General features: G+C 36.5%; 1 long non-coding RNA gene across 1 annotated transcript in view; it reads right to left on the bottom strand.

Moving 5' to 3' along the window:
* LOC133212841 (uncharacterized) overlaps positions 1–19,257 on the bottom strand; it is an 81,092-nt gene that overhangs the window by 4,084 nt on the left and 57,751 nt on the right. Inside the window, exon 2 of the long non-coding RNA XR_009725622.1 lies at positions 2,766–3,322. This is a non-coding gene — a long non-coding RNA (uncharacterized LOC133212841). The remainder of the gene's footprint in view (positions 1–2,765; positions 3,323–19,257) is intronic.

The raw sequence follows: 19,257 nt of genomic DNA, 5'->3' as shown, positions 1-19,257 counted from the left end.
TTTTCTAAATATATTGCTTACTTGGAAAACATTTCCTCTTTCACATCTGTGATTTTATTGCTAGGTTCTAGCTGCTAATCATGTGAAATTCAATTTTTAGGAAAATGCTCAGCTTCTTCAATTCTCTTTACAGCAGACACACACTTGGATTTTTTTCTAAAAATTAGGAAAGTGTTTTAAGTGACTGAACAAGAATACAAATACAGCTTTCAGCATTTAAAAATGTTTTCCTCTAATCACATAATTGCAGAGTGTCCATATAACCGTTACTCCCCAGTCAGCAGTCATACCTATGATCTGCATGACTATTCTATTACTTACAGATTGTTATTTGCTCTAAGTGCAACTCTGTTTTATTATGATGTTATCAATTAGTGGGTTTTTTTTCCTTCAGTGCTTTTAGTATAGGCTAAATGACTTGTTTGATAAGTGTTAAATACATGAAGGTAAAGATATCTTATTCTGCTGGTGTGTACTAGAAAAGCATATACAGTGATATAAACTTGAGCACAGCAGGGATTTAGGCTTTACTCACAAGCCTGAAAACATATATCATAAATTCTCTGCACAGAATTCCTCAGTAATCAAGGGGTTTGAGCATCTTATGCATTTTTCAAATGAAACATGCATATTACCGATTGAAAATGATGAATGTTATGATTGAGAGAAATGTGTCACTTACATGTACTTCAAGTCTTCAGCCAAACCTTTCATTACAGAAGATTCACTTTAGGCTAAATATAAAAGAAGTTGGAGTCTATTTTAGGTAGAATTCTCTATTTCGTGCTTTCTAATAGCAATAAAAACTACATTGTGATTTGTTTGAATACAAAGTATTTTTAAACAGAACAGAAATGCACAGTGAAGTCCACCTGCCGTCACAGCAACTCTATTTTAGACTGTACAATTATAGAAGCAGAGCTTTAAGGTGTTACACCCACGCTCACGTTTGCCTATATGACTCTACAGAGTGCAAGTTTGCAATGAGGAAAAGTATAGCATCTGGCCCAGCTCTCTTCTGACTCCCCAGGGCATCCAAGACAGGGTGACATGCCAGGGCTCTCAGAACAGCCCTGGCTAACCAGTCATGAGTCTCCTGAAATCCTATGACATATGCAACATCAGACCTTTTAAAGAAGAAATGCTATTTCTGTGTCTGCCCATTGCTGACATAACCACAAGGTCTTCCAGCATAAGAATCAAATGCTAAGCATGCACAACTATGTGCAGGACCTGTCCATCCACCCTGCATCTAAGTGTAGTCTGAGGCTTTCATTAAGTGACAGCAGAAGATTGGCTTTTCTTCTTTCTGTATTTCTGAGCTCTTCCAAAACTGGTCATTGATGTTGGGTCTGTGTTCAATTAGTTGGGATTATAGGAGATGATAATTTCATCTGCCAAGTATTGACCTGTGCAATATAGGCATGTACATTCAAGCTAGTTGGCTGGATGCTCGTTACAGTCAATGGAAATAAGTAAGTTTATTTCATCTTGCATTAAATTAGGACATCTAAATCACTGCTGCTATATCACCAAACAGCTCAGAGGGCAGGAAGACAATATTTTTTTAATAAGCTTTACTATTTAGCTGTTTGTTACATAAATTGTAGCATTGTACATAAATTGTAACATTTTTGTTCACTAATACATTATCCCCTTGTATCAAAAGGCTGTATCAAAAGAAGTGCGACCAGTAGAAGGAGGTGATCCTGCCCCTCAGTTATGCTCTCATGAGACTCCACTTAGAGTACTGTGTACAGTTCTGGTGTCCTCAACATACGAAGGACATGGAACTGTTGGAACAAGTCCAGAGGAGAGCCATGAGGATGGTCAGGGGACTGGAGCACCTCCTGTATGAAGACAGGCTGAGAAAGTTGGGGCTGTTCAGTCTGGAGAAGAGAGGTTGTGTGGAGACCTCAGCAGCCTTCCAGTATTGAAGGAGGCCTATGAGTGTGCTGGAGAGGGGCTCGCCATCAGGGACTGTAGCAATAGGACAAGAGGTGTAACTTAAATAGGGGAAATTCAGGTGAGGTATAAGGAAAGAGTTCTTTACTGTAAGGGTGTTGAGGCACTGGAATGGGTTGCCCAAAGAAGTGGTAAATGCTCCATCCCTGTCTGTATTCATGGCCAGGCCTCTAGTGTGAGGCACCCCTTCCCATAGCAGGCGGGTTCGAACCTGAAGATCTTAAGGTCCTTTCCAACCCTTACCATTCTATGATTCTATGATTTTTATTTTCTAGTCATTATAGGAATCTTTCAGTAAGATTATTTGGGTCATATCAGTAAAGAATAAACACTATACCAATGTCCACTCTAATTTTCACTAAATAATCTATGCATTTTTATAGACTCTATTCCTCATATGTCCTTCATGTGACAGTGAACAACACGTTTCTTATTTTCTCATGTAATACAATCTTCATTTATATTTTATTCATTTAAACTGTCCTTGTTTAAACTGAGTATCCTATATCCATACAGTACATTCCATGAGTCAATTGTTTCTTCACAGAGAATAAAGGACTGGAAAAGACAGTTATACTTGAAGAACGTACTGTATGCATTTAGACAGTTTTTTGAGAGTATGCTTGCTTCACTTTTGAAAACGACCTGGGTTCATATGAGAGCAAAGTATATTTGGTTACTTATAAAACTGGGATAATTCTACCGCCTTCCTTCTTTAGGTGAGGGCAATAATGTTTTACTTCATATTAAATAATTTGAAATATGCCCTATCATCTTAAAAAAAAAAAAACCAAGCCAACCTTAACATGCCAAATCTCTGTTTCCAAGGAGAGGGAGAAATTGTACCTCAAAAGGCAATAATGTTGTATATCTTGAAACATTTGAAAGGTCTTGAAGATGATCATACGAAAGTCAAATTCTGCCATGTTGTTTTTGTCTCAAGGAAAACAGATCTAAATAGCCAAGATTAAATGGTGTAAATAATTCTCTAATCATGAAAGTGTCCAAGATTGCCAGGAAGACCCTCCAAACAGGTGTTGCTGAGTATGAACTCACTACAAAAGCAGGTGAACACACAGTGCGGCTCTGTGAGACTGCAACTCAAAGGGATGTAATGCCAGAAGTGTTTTATTCAACCCATTTATTCATGGTTCTCTACTACGAAATGAACTAATCAAGACTGGATGTGGTCAGTACCATGAAGTGACAGAACTGTGGCATTCAACTAAACCAGTCTTTTTGACCTTTTCTGCATTTATATGTTACGCAGCACAGTCTTCATGTTCTTCTGAACTGAAAGCAGCTGCTTCCTCTTTCTTTCTTTGTCTACTGGAGCAACATGATGACCCTTATAATCCTGAAAAATATTGTAGATGTTGGTGGTTAAAATTTGAGCAAATATTAATATTCAAAATTAAATCTAAGAAAGATAAATTTTAATTAGTACCTTTGACATATTAAAAATCAATACTTAAGTAGTGAAAGATTCTGCAGCTTGGGCTGCACTCCACATGGATGATCATCTCTAAATTAAGAGATGCAAATTTAATCAATAGATTTAAAGCTTTACATCACTTAAGGCACTTGAATTGCTTCTAATCAGCCTAGTAAAGTGAAAGCATCATTTAATTGTTTCTCCCTGTCTTTGAAAGACAAGCCTAACTTCAAGGCTGGATTTTGCCCAGAATAAGATATATTATTTACCATATTTGGTCTTCTATGCTATTCTTAGCAATTAAAAGTGTATTTCAAAAGTCAAGAAAACAAACAGTTTAAAACCCCAGAGATCATTTCATCATTTAAGAAACTTTAGCAGAATCAATTTCTTAACTTGGATTTTAAAAAATAAAATTGGTAAAATATGTTTTTTTTATTACAATACTTTTAAGAAAACAGAACTATTTTGTTGATGATTTAAAATCATCCTTGATGTAGTTTACTGTGCTAAGTTTCCAGAATTATTAAAAAAAATAAAATATTCATTTTGTGAAACTGGCTGTTTAAAATTTTCATGCTTTGGTAACTGATAATGTGAACCATAAATTATTGCAAGTTACAATTCTTTCCTTTTTTTCCCCCATTTTTAATTCTACAATCTACATGTGAACATTGTTGCCACAGCCATCTGTCAAAATATCTGCAAGATACCTCAAAATACAGTTCACAGTAAATCTTAAGATTTAAAACATTATTTTTTTTTCAGAATGTTCATCAACAACTTGTTGAATTACTTCTACAAAAAGGACAAGAAAGATGAAGATCTAGTTTTAACTTTTTACATGAAAAGTCACACTTGGTAGACATTGATAAAACTACTCACATACTTGATGCTTCTTTACATCTGGAATTAGTATGAATTATTCCATTGTATTTTCTAGGATTATATCTGCATGGAAATTACTACATATGCAGTGGAAAGTATCTTAAAAACATTTCAGATCAATATATCCTGAAGATTTTCAGGCTAAATCTTTCGATAGCATGCATGAAGCCTGTATTTCTTTAAAATTGACAGGTTCCAATTATAATGGAGAGGACTATGACTGCTTTATTTTATTTTATTTTTTCTCTTAAAGTTTTATCTGGATAGTGCCACATGGAAAGTATGATACTTTCAGATGGAGCAGAGTAACCTCTTTATAAAATCTGGTATGCCACTACCTAGCTATTTGGCATGCAAAAGTATTTCAATTACATAAAGAAATTGGTTAACAATATACTTAAACTGTTATTTATCCAGTTTTCCCATAAGCCACCAGAATTACATAAATAATTTTCACCTTCAGCCACTAGTAGGATGTCTTTAGTAAAAACTGTGCTTCTGAATCATAGGCAACAGGATATTTAGAGACTTGCATGATTGAACTAGGTCAGCAATCTTTTCCGTCAACAAATATCAAAGACAAAAATCATATGACACACATTTAAAAAAAAACCTGGACATCACAACCAAATGACTCTTGTATTCTATGATAAAGATGAGTCAGCCCAGCAGGAGTTTCCAGGGCAAAATATTTTTGAACACAGGAGGGAAGCAGAGATGATATTTCATCTCTGAATTGTACACAGACTATGCACTGCAGTAGCATGTTTTCAGCGTTGTGAACTCTATGGCTTCTTAGGAGATCCAAGCTAAAAACAGCCACAGATTTCTGAAACTGAAGTCTTCAAGAGGCAAAAAAACAGCATTAGCTACTTTGCACTGGTGTAGGGACACTCGGTAACATATTCAGTATTACCAATGTGTCTCAGTGTAAGGTAAACTGTGAGTATAAACTCACAGGTTGGTGTGAAGGTAATGTCCTTTCTTTACATGCACACGTGGTTACGATTCTGACGGAAAAATCAAGTTCTGTCCTATTTTCCTATTCAATACAGCACGATAGGGACAGTTGGGGTTTAGAGAGTAGAAAGCTGTATTTTTCATTAAGTGTTCTAACCAGTTGAGTGCATACAAGTCAAGAACCCTGACCCCCAAAAAACTGCAAACATACCAACATATTTCTGCTTTACCATGCATGAAACAGAATCCCCAAACCCTCATTGAATGAACATTGCTGGGATTACTAGAGATCTAGCAAGCAGCTTTTGAAGAAAAGGTTGAGGCTGCAATTTGAAAGTGTGCAGCAACTCTTTTCATGTGCAGCAAACTGTCAGACATCTTCTTATGCTACCAAATGGGAACTACTTCCTGTACTATCTTTTAACATCTTTGACAATGGTGGTAAAACACTACCCAAACCCAACCCTTGCCTTCTTCCCTACTTACAGACGCTATCAGAGTCCTTGCACCTACAGGTCCCGTCTCCCACGTTCAAATAGGGACACAGGAGGAGAAAATCCAAAGAAAACTGAAAAGGAAAGCATGAAGACCTGAACTTTCTATTTGATTCAACTACTTTCTGTCAAGATATTATAATTCCTCTGGCTATCAACTATTAGTGGAAACCCTAGTCACAGCTCAGCTTTTGCAACACAGAGTATGACTTGCAGCATCTTTAGGTTTTTTCCATACTGCCCCAAATGCTGCAGAGACTACTTCTACCATAATGGCTTTTAATTGTTTTTAAGGTCTGAAATTATCATCTGGCTTGCATATATTTTCTTTTGCTATCCATTTGACTAGAGTCCTTCCCAATGAAGCATTTGTTGTGCTCTTTTTTGCTTAATTTTCATAAGCATTCTATGAAAACGAGGTAATATCCAAATTGTCATGTAATTCAAAAGTATCATTATTCATTCCAGAAAATTAATGTGTTTCTGTATAATAGTCCACTGCTTTTATTTTCTTATAATTTCCAATTGTTATGCAATAGTTAAAATTAGGGAGTGTCCAATATCTTAATTTTTAATAGAAAGATCATTCAATACTAGCTCTAAAATCTTAACAGCTGGTTCAGGAATCCATATATTGCCCAGAACTGGCAACCTATGTGCTCTTCACTAATTTTGTAGAGACTAAAACATCAATTATTTATGTATTTTAGTAGATAATGTATGAGCAATCAGTTATCCTCTGACCCTAGATCCCCGAGGCACTTCCCATCTGTCAGACATTTCTGTACCCACACATCCTTTCCTTACATCAGTCTAATGCACTAGACTTACACACATCCCTTACAACCAAAAAGCTGAAGTAAACCCCAGAAATGTGCCACATCCAAAAACTCACTTCTGTTTTCCCTATTCCTCTGAAACTCAAGGGATTCGCTGTTTTGACTGTCTATTTGAGCTTCATAATACTACATATATTTGTGAGACCATCATATGCTCCTTCTTCATTGTGAATGAAAGCTTGAACTCTGTTCACTAAGGCAAAAATCCTTTTCAATGACACAGGACCTCAAGGTATCTCCTGTGACTTTCTGTGGCAGATACACCACAAACATGAGCCCCAAGGGTTGTTTATTTTCCTCTCCTTAATTCTTTGAGTAGGTAATTTTAATGAAATACAGAGTAATTGGACCTCTTTAAAAAGCTAAATGGGGAGCTTCCTGGAAATGTTTTCCTCATGTATTTACACAGGATCATCCAAAGTGTAAATATAGTCCCTACATAGTTAGCTCACATTGTAATGAATTTAATACAGTGCCTCAGATTCACAGTTGACATAAATGTTTTGCAAACACAGGGCCATTAAAGTCAATGACACTAAGTCAATTTACACAGTTAAGAGTATGACAGTGTGTACAGAAGATTCTGTTCAATGGTATAATCATCCTAGCTTTTACAGTTTCATGGATTGAGGGAGCTTTTAATATGAAAACGGGCTTTCCCATAAGAAGGATGTCTTCTCAGATACAGAGGAAATGTATGGGAGAAAGGAGAGGAACTCATTTAAAAGTCTGATTATAGCAACAGTAGTGTTGAAAACATCTGCATTATAATAACTTATTAGTAGATTCCTCTGATTTCTATGAGTGTGTGTGGCTGACTTGGACTGCCTCAGCTGTTAGGGATGCACAGTGGTAGCCTTTACATGTTTTGTATTTCTATTTTGCCACAACTCATAGACATTAAAATAATTGTGCTTCTCATCCAAGCACAGACACTTTTCAAGAAGTTCTCTCCCACAAATAGCAATAGCACACACCCTGGGAAGAAATCACATTCATAGCTACTTGACGGCAGGCTATTAAAAGAGGGGAAATTTGGGTCTCGTACAAGTGTGACTTTGAATCACCCAAACCAAGAAAATCTCTAGGATCTGTGTCTTTATTTGTACTTTGGGGGGTCATTGTTTTCTCACTGTAACTTGCCTTTCATTTTTGTGATTCACTGGTAAGAGGAATCACAGCACCTGAGGCGCAGGCCTGAAAGCAGAAGTGACATGTTTCCTTTGCTGGGCAGATGAAACTTAGAAGTTTGCTGCTCATTTGTTCAACACGTCCTTCCAATTTTGGAAGCACTTCTCTGTAAGCAGTGAGCATTAACAGACAAGTAAAACCACTTTTTTTCCAATTACTTTAACGAGTTTAAAGTTTTCTTTATTATTATTTGGTTTATGCCACTGAATTCCCACATCTAATCTGCATCTATGCAGACTGAATGCCCTACTAGCAAGGGTCTCACAGCCAACAGGCACTTCTTAAATATATACAGTTTAGGTATACAAGCTCTTCCAATGTATTTTCTCAAGACACTCACTTCACCTAGTCTGGTCTATACTTATTGCATAGATTCCAGGTGAGTTTTCAGAGAGGAAAATAGCAAAAGTTGCCTGACAGACTTCATCCCCACCTTATTTTTAATAGAAAAGTGTTGAAATAATATGACTGAAAAATAAAAGTTGCCTGCTTGTTAACAAATTTTATCCCATTACCAAAACAAACCTTTATTTTATTCATTAAAGGCATTCACTTAAAAAAAATTAATCTCATTTAATAGCCTTGTCTGATACAAGGAAGAGAGGTAAACCAGATCAGAAGGAATACTGCAATGAGTGGAAATTACCAAAAAGGAGTTCTGACATGGTTATACTGTGAGAAATGATGGAACTTTTTGCAGGGGGAATATTCTACTTTATACAGACACTTTTTGAGTTTACCAGTGGGAAGGGTATGTAATGCCACAAGGCACATGCACCAGTTTCAGTATGCCTTTTTCAACATGCCATTTGCAACACAGATTGGTACATATCTACTCAGTTTTCACTCATTGCTCCAGAATGCAACAACATTTTCCCTTGATATACTTAGATAATAAAACAGTTGGTGGTAATTATCTTAATGACTTCAGCATGAAGATTAGTAACCCTTGTAATTTTTATCCTTGCTAGTATAAATAAGTTTACAAGGGCTCAAAGTACCTGTTAAGCTGCCAAAGCTGTGTACACATTTTCAGTAGTCAAATTAACCTCTGACTTCAGAACAGGAATATTTTCATATAAAGCGAAGCCTCTTTTTTAATAGTAGGCACTAGTAACTGAAGTAATAGTTGGGAACAGACTGTGGATTTAATGCTCTTATTCCAGAAAGGCAGAAAAAATGAGTCAAAAAAACCCGAAGCTACCTTTTAAAATGAAAGTCAGATACAAATAATCTGGGGGAAAAAAAAAAAATCAGGTTTCTTCGCTTTTAAAGAACATTCATGCTGTAAAATTATTGTAATTACTGTAGTATTTCATCATATGCATTTTATATATACTATACCTAGTACAACAGTGCTATGCATACAATATGTAATGACTTCTTAATCTGATTCAGTGAAAACCCTCAGTTTAACACAATTCAAAGATGTAGACTTGAAATGCCTGTTTCAGCCTGTCTTTATTCTGTCAGTTAAATTCTGATGCAGTGCAAGGTTAAGCAACCCTGTGTAACCTGAACACACAAAACACATTCTGCAGTGACACCAAGAGTTGCTTGTGTAGTGCTAATCAATTTATTAAAAAGATTCCATTAAGGAATTACTCTTGTATGTATGAACATTGGAATACAACATATACACATTTGCACAAAGATTGCAAAGCAGTCAAACACTCAAGACTGGTATATACATACTTTTCCATTAGTTCAATTTTCTATTTAACTTGCCTACTTTCCCATTACATAGCCAATAATTAATCCAGATCTCTTATCTAGAAATTCCTTTAAATACAAAAAAGACAGTTCCATCTATGATTTTCCAGCACAAATCAAGATGTAGACTAGCTAACAAGAAGTCCTTCTTGGAAATAAAAGTTTAAGCTAACGTTTAAAATTTCATCCACAATCAGATGTATAACTGAGAGCAGTTTATTTGTCTGACAAGAGAGTAACCATACAAATTTGTGTACAAAATACTTTTCAGCAACCTTGCCTTTGTTCTTTTTTTTTTTTCATTTTCTGCTTTACTTAGTTTTTACTAGTTTTTATTTGTCTATAATGTATCTTTTATTCACTATTCATGACATCAAAACAAAATGGGGGAAACTCTCTTCTATTTCTTTTTATATTCTCAGTTTCTGTGCAGTTTTTGACAACCATCTGCTTAGATTAGACTTCACCTCCTTCTACCATTCATCCCTGTCATAAAATATTGACAGAAACAATTTTCTTCTGGGAAAATAGAAAGTTAATAGATAAGTGAAAACTCTGCTTGTTTTTTTCATTAAAGTCCTGATGTACTCTCACAGCCTGTGTTGTATTTATTTATATGATCATCTGAAGTTGCAAAAAATTAAAAGGTAAAGCTTTAACCCAAACCCTGGATTTCACAGGGGGATTCAGACTGTATCTAGTAGTCAAAAATTACGTAAGAGCTTTTGCAAGTAGCATGTCAGATGAAAATCTCTAGGTGCAATAAATGTAGTGTAATAGGAGGCTCTTTAGCAGCAGTTAAAGGGGACAAATGACAGCATTCCCCACACCCAGGTTTACATAAACTGGTAAGGCATCCAGGCCTTACATAACTTCAGTATCTCTAAAATAGAGTTCTTTTTAACCTATTAGCACTGCAGGCAGATGATCAAACCAGTGACCATCCCTGGCCTGAGGCTTAATGAATGGCACAAACATGGAAAACTGGAGGATGTGATGTGAGAAATCATTGCAGAGGCGGGAGGACAAAGCAAGAGGTATACCACCACTAGGAAAAACACTGTGAGGGGTGAGGGATTTTGTAGGTGCTTTTGGGGCAGTGAGGCAGAAACAGCCAAACTTCACAGGCACTCAGAGGGGAGCACTCATGTTTTCTGGGGAGTTAAGTTTTGCAAAGCCAATAGCACCAAGGTACCTACATCAGGATGCAAAATATTGCCAAGATTACCTAGGTAAATATCAGAAACAGCAAATTTGTGTACAGATGTAGCAAACTAGCACCAATGGGGAAAAGGAGATACTATGGTATTTAATTCACATGGCAGATGCAGTGCACAGCCCCTGACTGCCACAGCCAAAGCCAGGGAAGACCCCTGAGAGTTGCTCCTACAGACCACAGCATCTACAGCTGCCACACAACAGGTATGGGTGCACCTCTCCTATCCCAGACTGGACAGCATCAGCAGCTACTCACCACAGATAGCCTTCTCCCTTCTCCCTCACAATTCAGGGAAGCCACCCAGAAGAAACACATTGTTGGAGAGACTTTGTTTTGTAAAAGTCTTGCCTTGTGCAACCAGTTAGAAATTCCCAGGGATCTGACTTGTCTGGGTTTTTTTTGTCTCTTGGTGGCTTTGGCAGCTCCAGGCCAGGTTTTGATGTCCTAATGATTTTGTCTGGAACGACCCTCAACCTTTTTGTAGTAGGCATACCAACCCTTAGCTGATATCCTCTACACAAGGATCACATATCTCCCCATAGCTATAACATGACCCCAGCAACACACACACACAGAGTTGACTAATATCTTGGCCGTTATCCCAGGTCCCTCCCCAAGTGGTGTGTTTCCAGGATATCATCTCACACCTTCAAATATGCCCTACATTCTTTGTCTTCAACCATGCAATCTTGTATCTGTCTATTTTGAAAAATGAGCATTTCCTCCCCTCCCCCTTCAAAACACCTCAGAAAGCAAATTAGACGAGTCTATACACAAGTTATCTTCATAACTATTTACTGTTCAATCAGCTTTAGTGTCATTTGCACATTTTCTCAGTAATAAGTCCATATATTTTCTTCCCAATTATTTGCTGACGTATCTAATAGAACTGGGACAAATCAGTATGAATTCTCATTAGAAGCATCCACAGCAGATGATGATATATTATTAGACAAGGTACTTTTTGCCAGCTATTACTTTAGCAGTGTGACTGTGCACCTTAGTCTTTTAAGGTTGTTTCTATTAACCCTGTCTCCAACTTCTAGGACATGCTGAACTTAAGAGAAAATCCTCAGATATAAAAATCTAATAAATATGATATTTAAGTGGTTAATAGGAAACCTAGGATACTTTGCAAATTGTTTTTATACTTGGAAGCTGATGCTCATCAGGAGAAGTTAGTGAAAAAAATCATTAGATTGAATTCAAGAATCAGATGGGGATGATGCTAAAAGAGTTAACTTGTAAGGCACATAGCTTCATACTGGCTTTGGAAAATCAGAGGTAGAATTAAATTGGCTTCTCTTATAGCTCTTGTTCCTGAGAAAGATAATAGGCAGCAAAGAAATAAAGGAAATATTAGAAAAGGCAAATTGGCAATAACTATTTTCCAAGATTTGGTAAGAAAGTTGCATCAACTGTCCATTTCGCCTGTGTCTTTTGTCCTTCTTGTTTAAGAAGGTACCATTGAATACTAAACCTAAAGCACTGAGACAGCCTAATTTGTAGTTAATAGCTATTAGTGGCATAAAATAAATACTTTGGTTTTATTGTATAGTCCGTGGTAAAAATGTAGCCAAATATGGCTGCTACTAATTGACTAAAAAATATATTTCTGGAGTTTAGTGTTGTTGATTATTATTTTAATTGGATTCCAGTTACTTTAAAAAACTTTCGGTTATGCTGCACAAGTAAGTAAGTTCACAATATAAATAGATGTTAAGGCCAAACATTATTATTTGATCACATCCTCAAATATTGATATACATGAGAGCTGTAGTACTATTATTCTAGGAAAATAAGCCTTTGGTGTAGTGTTTACATTTTAAGATTTTCCCATGCAACGTAAGTAATGGATCTTCAGGAATGTGTTTAACAATTCTCAAGGTCTCTTCCAAAGATTACCTCACAAGTTCTGGAACAGTTGTGTTCAAGAGCATGGATAAAAGTATATAATAAAATGCTTAATCATTCTTTTGAGTGCAAACCTGAAGGCAACTTTTATTGTGGAAATCATCTTGCCATTCCATTAAATTTTCCCTCTTTCAATCAGAAGGGGGAGGGAGAAGAAATGATTATTACTGATTTAATTAAGCTAGTGATATTAGTGGTCCAGTCCACTGGGAAATGATAACTTTGAGATAGCAAAATGCACATAACCATCTCACCTCATTACTATATTTGTCATGAAAATAAATTAATTTTGTATATTTTCTGTTCTCATTACTATACTTGTCATAAAAGGGAACTATCAAAATTCTAATAATACCTGGTGTACTTTAGTAATTACGGTACTATGCTCCACAACTTTGGTATTTTCAACCCTGTGGTTGATTTGCTGGCTATTCCACCCTCCCTGTCAGATTAATAAAGTCTGTAAATATTGAATCAGCTAGGTAACTTTCTACAAAATGCAAGTGCCCCACTTTGTCCCTTTCCAGTTTTCAATGATAGTTGGGAAGAGAAGAAAACAGAAAATTAAACTGAACTGCATGGCTACTAGTGCACTTTAAGGCATCAGAATTTTTGATGTATGAAGTAAATTATATAATAAATGAGAATTAATAACTCTGGATAGCAAGTTTATGCTCAAGTCCAAAGATTAAGCCTTTTTCTGGAAGTAGGCAGGTTCTGCTAGAGGAATCTAATCACAGTTGCATGGGTTGCAATCAAAAAAATAATTTTTGTGTGTTTACATATACAAACGTTTCAGATTATTAGATAAAACATATCTTGGATAGCAAAATTTCCATCAAAGGCAAATCAGAAAATCAGAAGCTTCAAAATAATAAAACTATATACTGCTCTTGTATAATGTCAAGACCTCTGTTCCTGGGCAAAATAACTAAAAAAGCGGGAATGTTGATTTTTAAAGAAAGTGCCCTAAATGTCTTGGAGTAGAGCCCAAAGAACTGCAGCAACTTACATACACTTAGGAGAAAAACCTTGTGTCCATGAACAAGAGAAGTATAACTTCTTTACACTTAGCCCGACGTGACTGCTGTACCTCTATTGCTGCTGTAGTGTAGCCAGTATGTCTATTCTCTGGCAAGCCACCTGCATGCTGATTATTCTTCCCCATCCTTGTAGGTAGAAGCCAATTGCTGCCGGGGTAAGGGTGATGACAGGACTGGTCAGAACAGTCTCTAGCAAACTGCTAATGATCACAGTTATGTGGCAAGAGCATGGGAACAAGTGACATGCATCTCACATCACTTTCTCCAAGACCACCATAGAGACCCAGGGTATATATCGCTTCCTCCTTTCTAAAGGATTTTGTTCTATGGGTCACACTATTCACCCTTTTCTGTGTGGGCCTCTGGTAGAGAAAAGGATGAGACAAACTGGTTTAGCTGTCAGCAGTGTTCCAATAACATGCTATTATATACCACTCATTTTCAAATGAGGCAATCATAAAAACTTCCTGAAATCAGAGGACCTCTTAGCTTGTGAATGAAGGAAAGAACAAGGGACACAGAACTGAGAAAGGACCAAAATGATGCTAGAAAGAAGAAATTCTTTGAAAAGATACCCATCTTTTCCTCCAACAGTGGCAAAATCTGCCACTTTAACAAGTGATGCAAAGTTACACTTTGAATGGTGAAGTATTCCAAAAATATCTTTCATCATCCACAGCTACACTGATTCATGAATTTGTACTTCTATGCTCTATTTTTGTAATTCATAGGTAAATCTGAAAGTCAAAATTACTTACAGCCCCTGATGGTGCCTATGTGACTGCCCTCCTTCTTCCAGGTCTCTGGGAGCATGAAGCTTATGCTGAAAACATTCCACTGGCATCCAGTCACATTCTTATGCCAGCTTAAAGCCTTGATTCAAGTTTTCAAAGCAGTTAAGGGATCAAGCTCCAGTTACATCAGTGAATGCATTTTGATCTATAAATCACAGTGATATTTTTCAGGGAATACAAAGAGTGAAGATCACAAAAGCCAGAACAAAGCATGCAAGAGCCAGGGAGAATGCATTTTCTCTCTAAAGCAATGCAGCTCTGAAGGGATCCTCTGTCTTTCAGAGGACACCAGATAGAGCATGTCTGATTGCCTTTCAGAAGCATCATACAGCCCTGTTTTAAGTGACAGAATACATTTTTGATATCTAGCACAATAATCCTCCCAAAAGACCTCAACAACTGCACTCACAAACTAGAAATTAAAATCCCTAGTCCTCAAAGTTTTGGAGTAAAAAAGGCAAAAGCATCAAAGCCTTCATGAATTTTATGAGTTACTATAATGTTATGAGGGATATGAAGCCGGGTGCTATTTCTCTACCACCAACTTCTTGATCAATACCAATGAAAAGACATTTCTTCCTAGAGCCTCATAACAAAATGGGCAGTCTTGGAGATGAAAAATAAGCAGTTATTTGGTAAAAAAAACCCCAACAAACACTAGTGAGCAGAAGAACTGAATGATACTTGTTAACTGTAGGAAGACCCAAATGCCCAGATGTTTTTTCTAAAATCTTCTTCACACTTAAACAAAAGCATTGTTACAGAACTTGACATCACATTGCAAGCAACTTTCCTAAGTGGCCCATATGAAGCCGCATGTTAGTGAACATCTTGACATACTCTATTTCACATTAGATGACAGTTTGACACCCATATTTTCATTCTTCTTTAAGGATTAAATGTCTCCCATACCCCACAATTAAAGTAGATGCCCCATCAGTCTAGAGTTTCCTACCATATATTCTCTAATTATAAAATCTACAGCTTTGAGCAAATGCCTGTAGTGAAAGAACAAATTCTTGTGGAGAAGTTAAGGGTTGTAGAAACAGCATGAGATAAAAATGATTAACATGATTACTTGCAACCACTGAAACTATTTATATGGAAAGGACACCAAGTGGCTAGAAAATCTGATAGCAGAAAAAAAAATATGGCAAATTATTTTTAGTAGATATATTAATCATTTAGAGCTTTTAAATCAAGTGAAACAAGTCTGGAGAGAAAACAAATAGTTTCACTGAAATTTAAAGCAATATTGCCACTGATCTTAATAAAGTCAGTGGGTGTCTAACATGATTCTGCTGTGTTGGGCTTATTATTTTGTCTAGACAAAAGACAAAAGCATATCTCTTAAGTCACATAACAGTTTTGTATCTGTTAGGGAAGAATAGTACTAAGCAAAAACAGTGGAGGCAGACTGCAGCAAAGATTTAGTTTCTTCTGAGGGAATGTGAACTATGCAAGAATTACACATCTATCACTTTGTAGAAGAGGCTTCCTGTGACTCCAATGGCAGAAATAATTCTCAATGAATTACACTTTACTTGGCTTTAATGAACAACAAAGTTTCATTTTAATCAGTTGGGAAATTCAGAATTTGCAGGCTGGATCATGCTGCTTTTTTAAGCATTCTAAACAATCAGAAATGCATTAGCAACTTCTTTTCTCTCTGGGACCCAAAAGCTCTGAGGCAGGTATTAAATACTCCCATTTTCAAGCATTCGAAACATATTCATAATGTATTTCATATTTACTAATTCACTAAAGTTTGATGGCCACTGGAAAGCAGATGTTACCGCTTTCCTGGCAATGTAAACATCTGTGCTAGCTATAAATAAGTGGAGCTCTTCTAATACAAAAAATCATTATAAAGTAACAACAAAAAAGCCTCCAAAACAACAACCCTTCAAAGAACTTAATAAAAATTAACCTGTTCTAAGTAATGTATTTTTACAGAGATGATCTGAATGCTAATTCTTTCCAGATCACAGGAAGCCTCAGGCTATATTTCCAGACAGTGTATACCAGAAGAAAAATAACAGTTACATAGATGTGTAGATTATTACTGGTTGCCAAATAGATTCATTTGATATTTTTATGATCCAACTGTTTTCCATTTAGACAGCAGACACTGATATTTTTGTTCTGCAGAGAAAATCATAACAGACCAAATAAAACATTTTACACAGTGAAGCTGTTCTGCCCTTAAGGTACAGAGTTTTTCCATATTGTTTCCATTTGAAAGTTTATTCAGATTATGAACCCCCTGCTGACACTGATACCTCTGCTCTTTCTCCCTTCCCAACTCTTAAGTCAAATAGTAGGGTCAGCACTTGTACTTTTGCTTTGATTATGTGAAGTCCCTGTGGAAAGATACAGTATATTCTAAATCATCTTTATTTTAAGATCTGCTGTGAGCTTACATATTTGAATGTTTAATTTACAGGTATGCTCAGGGAAGTGTTGATGCAAAGAAAACAGCTATTCATACATAACCCAGATCAAAGCACTACTTCTCTGTAGTATGTGCTCTACAGCATCAGTTAAATAATTGAGAAAAAAAAAAGACTTCCCCCAAACATCTGTAAGTAATTTAAATTAAATTTTAAAAGTCACGGCCGACTTTTGCATTACTTTGCCTTGCCTGCAGTCTGATTTTTTTTGCCAAATGACCCCGCACCCTACCCCACCATGCTGACTACCTGACCGATGATGCTGATGCACGAAGAGTGCTGAAAGCTGAGGATAGCAAGCACAGCCTCAAACCCGGACAGATGTGGAGGAGTCCTAAACTCACTTTAAACTGACCAGAAGCTACAATACAGCACCAAATTCAGACCTCTGTGCCCTGCCTCTCAGTTGTGCTTGGTGGCAGGGGCTTGCCATGCTGCTGGCTGTGCCTACATGACATCAACCAGCTTTTAGCAAGGGCAAATCAGCTTGCACCTGCCTGCAATAATCCTGTTACTGACACATCTATTACAGAAAATAAATGTGGAGACTAAAGTTACGTCTTCCTGAAGGCATGATTCACCAGCTGAAGTACCTTTTTGGACTTGGAAGTCAACAGGGTGGCAAAGAGGTATCAGCCTCCTTGTTTCAAGAGGAAGAACAAGGGTGATGGACATCAGCATGAGCAGCCTCAGTGCAGACAGAGTTACAGCATTGCAGAAACAGACATCTCATTTCTATTTACATTATTCAGGTGTGCTGTACAACTCTTGCTCCAGCGTGTCAGAAAAACACATACCTCTGTGGGCAGCCCTGAACCAGAGCAGAGAACAGATCCTGCCATTAAATAACACAGTCACCAGAGAGGGGAATATTTGAACTGGATCCCAGTTTAGTTCACTTTATAGTACTTCTTTGGGCAAGAACAGAGGGATGAAATATTTTAACCTAATATTGCTCCCAAACAATTTTTAATGTTGAAATATACCCTGAGTTATGGTCTTTATTACTTTAATATTCGTATATTGTTGAAAGATAAACTCAGCACTTTAGGATTGCTCAGCATGCCAGATTAAGAAATTACCAGCAAAACCAAAGATTTTATTGAGGCTGCTGGTTAGTGAGCCAACAATAATCCTAGTGATAATATCTTAGGAGAGTGAACAACTTACTTGCTTTAACTGAGGACTTTAAGACATTATAGGACATGGTACAGCCCATTAAGCACAAGCAAAGGCTAGGTAAGGAATCACGGCATATGCAGTACAATTTATGAACTAATTTTGAAATGTCAAGACATTCTTTCACAAGCTCTTTGATGGACTGATAAATAGGTTGAAATTTGCTGTGGTTTTAAATGTTTTAATAACTGCAATACAACAGGTGGATTTTCACATTTCCTTGAAGTAGACTTTGGTTATGTGACTTTCCTCAAAAAAAGGAAAAATAAAAAGCAAAGAGATACAGTTGACATAGGAGTGATAGAAGCAGAGTACTAGATAGAAACAGAGAAGCTAGTATTAAGTGGTCCAGTTTCTAGATATTTTATTTCACTGTACTTTTAAAAATAGAATAAATACAAATTGTCTCTCATATATATATATTTAACCCATACTTTTCACTTTATGTATCTCAGATTTTGATTGAAGCTGACAGAAATGCAAGGTACCATGTAAAGTATGAAAGCATCTTGCAAGCTCCCTTCCTCATGAACTCCCACTGACTTCAGTGAAATTATTATTGCTATTGATTACTAGAAATTACTATTGCCATCTTCTGGTGCAATTGAAAATTGGAAGCTGTTCTTATTAAAAAGTGTTGAGATTGCTGATGTTATCTGATGCTAGGAATGGTACTGCTCCTTTTGTAATGGAACATGAAGTGTATAATAGGTGCAGTTTTCCTATAAATAAATAGCTGTGTTTCTCCCCAAATCTTTTTTGCAAACTTGATATCTATAAAACTCAGAATAGGTCTTGGAAAACAGAAAGAGGGGAACAGTGGTGGCAGATCAAGCTCACTAAATTTCCTACACTTTTAATGTAATCTTCTGGGATAACTTAATGGATTGGTAAACTGTGTTTGGCTAAGTTTCTAAGAATAATAGAAGTTTCTGTATAGTATTTTTGAGAAAAATTGCCATTAACCTTGTCCAGGCTTTCAGGGATTGGGACTCTGTACCAAAACAAACAAAACACCTTGCACCTTAGATGGATAATAGTCAAATATCTGATGCTAAAAGCAAACACTCATGGTTCTAGACAGACAAGTAAAGAGAGCTTCAGGCACATTCAAACAAAAGACCCTTGTGCAATATTTATTCTCAGTGTGAAAACAAAAAAAGAAAAAAA

The sequence above is a fragment of the Neopsephotus bourkii genome, unplaced genomic scaffold (genome assembly GCF_033783945.1).
Source record: "Neopsephotus bourkii isolate Nb327-2 ecotype Australia unplaced genomic scaffold, CSIRO-AGI_Nbou_v1 NB_741, whole genome shotgun sequence".
Lineage (NCBI taxonomy): Eukaryota > Metazoa > Chordata > Aves > Psittaciformes > Psittacidae > Neopsephotus > Neopsephotus bourkii.
This window is presented reverse-complemented; position numbering and strand designations above follow the sequence as displayed.